Source organism: Neophocaena asiaeorientalis, unplaced genomic scaffold, assembly GCF_003031525.2.
Source record: "Neophocaena asiaeorientalis asiaeorientalis breed wild unplaced genomic scaffold, Neophocaena_asiaeorientalis_V1.1 scaffold242, whole genome shotgun sequence".
Taxonomy (NCBI): Eukaryota; Metazoa; Chordata; class Mammalia; order Artiodactyla; family Phocoenidae; genus Neophocaena; species Neophocaena asiaeorientalis.
In genome coordinates, this window is record NW_020172451.1 from 8,507,760 (window position 1) to 8,511,487 (window position 3,728).

At 52.7% G+C, this 3,728-nt stretch overlaps 1 protein-coding gene across 3 annotated transcripts in view; it reads right to left on the minus strand.

Annotated features, from left to right (window-relative positions):
• TNRC6B (trinucleotide repeat containing adaptor 6B) overlaps positions 1–1,249 on the minus strand; it is a 247,528-nt gene extending 246,279 nt beyond the window's left edge. For all 3 annotated transcript variants that reach the window (XM_024737541.1, XM_024737539.1, XM_024737538.1), the window contains exon 1: positions 1,036–1,249. The gene's annotated coding sequence lies outside the window, so the exon portion shown is untranslated. The remainder of the gene's footprint in view (positions 1–1,035) is intronic.
• Positions 1,250–3,728: the final 2,479 nt, after the last annotated feature.

The window sequence follows — 3,728 nt, forward strand, 5'->3', positions numbered from 1 at the left end:
ATCTCTGTCAAATTTTGTTCTATAATTTTGCTTATATTGTAAGCAAATGGCCAACTTGAAATTCACCTTATCCCTCGCTTCAACCTCCAGCACAGACGCTAAAAAGTAATAAAACAGCCAAAAGATACATGAGAAAGCAAGGAGCCTGAAAAGACCCAGACTAGTTCTCGGTGCCCAAAGAACTGAGCATGTGCTGGTCCTTAAGAAGCCTGACAAGAGGCTACCTTTACTGGGTGTCTTCAGCCACTACAGTGGATTTAAGCCCACTGTGGAAACCCACTAGTTTGAAACCAAAGGGCGCAGGACTAGAGAATGCAGGAAACACTTCGGGCTGGTCGTCCGCTGATATTCCCCTCGCCCTCCTTTCCCCGAGGAGATTGAATCGCCTCTCGAAGGTGGCCACACACGCAGGGCTCTGGGGGGAGGGGTGGGGGCGGGAGCAGGGGAACGCATTCACTCCGTCACGCAGGTCCTGCACACAGGTGGGGACCGGGAGGCTCCGAGGCCTGCCGCCTCCCTCTGCCACGGCCAGGCAGGGGCCCCGACGCGCCTCCGCGGGCCTCGGCTCTCCGCGGGGACCCCTCTCTGCCCCGAGGTCCCCCAGCGACGGGAAGCGAACTCGACTCGACCAGCCCACCCGGAAGCCCTCCCCCAGCTCACACCTGCCGGCGCGTGACGCCCGGAGTCGCGCTCGCCTGCCGGTCCCGGCCCGGCCATTCGGGTCGCCCCTTCCCCGCGAGCGGATGTCGCCCGCGTCCCTCCCAGTCCCGGGGTCAAACCCACCAGACGCCCGCCCCGCGGGGCGCGCGCCAACGCCGCCACCCCCGCCGACCCCGCGCGCGCTCACGCCCCTCCGGCCCTCTCCCCGCCGCGCGCGCTCACTCGCGAGGACACGCACACGGTGCGCCTCAGCTTGACAGGCCGACCCCGCGCCGCGCGCTCCCGCGGGCGTCCTCGCCCACCCGGCCGGCCAGCTCTGACTGGGTGGTGAGCGGGGGAGGGGAAGGGCGGCGGTGGCCGTCGGTCCTCACTTACCACTGAGCCGTGCCGGCTCCAAGTGCGCGGCGTTCCGCTGTGAGGCGATGCGCCGCGATGCGCGCGGTCCCCGCTTCTCTGCAGGCTATGGAGGCGACGTAGTAGAGGGACTGAGGGGCTCGGGGGGGGTCACTCCCTCCCGCTTCACCTCCGAGAAACACGGGGACCCCAGAAACTAAAAACAAAATAAACAAACTTTCCCCTCCGCCTCCCTCCCCCAAAACCACAACACAAACACTCGGAGGCCCGCCCAGAGCCCCACTTCATTGGCCGCAGGGAGGATGCTGCCGGCCCTCACTGGCTGGCTTTTGTGCCCGTCAAGCTGCCGTTCCGCCCCTCCAATTTCTCGCAGCTGCCGTCGCCCCTCATTGGTCAAATGCGTTCCGTTTGACGAGCTACGATTGGCTGAGCTGTCTGCGCCAATCATTCGGGGACACACCCCCTCAGCATCCCAGAGACCTTTTCCTCGGTCGCGGACTCGGAGAGGCGAAGGGGAAACTAGAGCATGATGGCGGCCGAGCTCACTTGGCGCAACCATCGTCTTTTTCCTTTTATTAGCTCATTAGTGCCTCGCCCTCGCGCTGTTTCCCCTAAGCTCCTCTCTCCATCCAGTACTGCCTAATAACGGAATCTATACGTCCCGGCTCCTTGATTTATCCCCGCCGAAGTGCTGAGTGTGGGCTCGTTGTGAATCATTGGACTGTCAGCATGTCACTCCCTAGTCAACTCTTCAAACTATTGGTGGAACAGCAAGCAAGTCCGTCCAACAACAAGGGCTAATGCCATTGGTTTGTCTCCACTGAGTTCTTTCCTGGTACCTTATTGGGCAAATAGGCGCGTCGGTCAGATCTGGATTCGCTGTGCTGTGGTTGATTGTTTGCTAGGGAGTTTGAATGACTCCCGTCATTTGGCCTGTGGTTGACGATAGTAACGATTACCATTTATTGCATGTCCGCTTTGTGCCAACCATGCAGAGTTCTTTACAAGGACTATCGGTTGAACCTGTGAGTTTTACGTTCTCTAAATTTTACAGTTAGGAAACTGAGGCTCCAGAGAGGTTAGGAAATTTGCCCAAGGTCACCTAGATAGAATGTAGTTGGTAGACAAGCATTTGGTCCCGGGTCTGTCTGACTCCAGAGCCTTCGCTCTTTTCACTGTACTTTAGTGCCTTTCCCTTAGCCTAGAATCGTACCCAATCAGCTAACCCAACATCTTCAAAAGCTTTCAATCAGAACCTAAGTTCCTCAGTTTCTGGAGGTGACATTGCTGGGGACTAAAGCTATGGAATAGGCTGTCATTGCCTCCACTGCATCCTCTTCTCCAGCACCCATTCCTCCCCACCCTGAATTAAACAGTCTTGGCAATTCCTGACCAGAAGCCTATCTACCTTTATGTTTATTTTCTCGGCTTTATAAATAAATGGACACTTCTACCAGCCTTCTGTTTCAAGCCTACTTTCCTGACCCACACCCATCCATCTCCAGCTCACTCTCTTTTGAGAGAGTCCTCAAGAGGCAGAAACAAGAAGAGAATCTAAAGAGAGAAAAAGAATAAATCGGTTTAGAAATAAATAATTTACTGTATGCAAACGGAACAGCTCTTCAGCTCCTGGATAGCTTCCAGAGTAGCCCCTGATGCTGTGCAAGACAAGTGCTCCTGGCTTGTGGCCATTGGATTCTTTGTGGCCTCTTTCAGCAAAGTGAATCCAACATTCCAGCCAGGGGAGGGCAGAATGCTTAGGACCCACTGCCACAGGCTCTGGGACTGAAATGATCTCCAGGAGCACAGTGCTGGACGATAGCCTGCATTCCGTCTCGGGTAATTAACATTTTACCATCCCAAATCCCCACCCCCTGTAGCTTCAGTGGGATCACTGCCCTTGTTTCCTCTCCTGATCCAAGCTGTTGTGTAACCGCATTGGCACTGCTTTAATAATAAAACAACCACTGTAACACAGTAATAGTGCTCAACACTTATAGCCTTTCAGCAGAGGAAGATAAGTGTTTCACAAACATCAATTAAGATTAAATGGCAGGTATTCCTAGGGCAACTGCCAGCAGAAGGACAGAAGAAAATTCATGAGTCAAATTCTAAGAAAGGTCCTAAGAACCTGAATCCTTATAACTACATACCCCATACTAGCATTCCAATATGGGGATTCTGAACCAGAAAACAAAAAGAATGAGAAATGGTCAGTGTCCAAAAACTTCCTTATTTTCATAGTTGGTTGTTTGTAACTCTATTTTTAACCCTTAAACTAGTTTTTATAGTTTAATTGTTGGACATACCTGTCTCCCCAACTCAGTTTAAAGTTCCTTGAAAACAAATGATTTCTTTTTCATCTTTGTATGTCTTGAATTGCTCTGATTATATAAGGTTCCCCCAATAAATAATTATTCAGTAAATATTTATGGAGCTAGTTGGCACTTTCCTAAGGTACAGAGGCTGCACAGATGAATAAAACACATCTGCCTTTAGGAACCTTGATTTAGTGGGGGTGACCAACAGGTAAACACAGTGCAGATGGCTTGGAGGGACATGGGACTCAATCTTGGAGAGACAAAGATGGCTACCCTGAAGGTGTGACATCTACAAGAACTAAAGGATGAATTGTGATTACCTAGGCAAGAGACTGGGAATGTGCGGTGACCTGCAATGCTTGCTCTCTGGGGGCAGGGAGTAGGACAGGAATA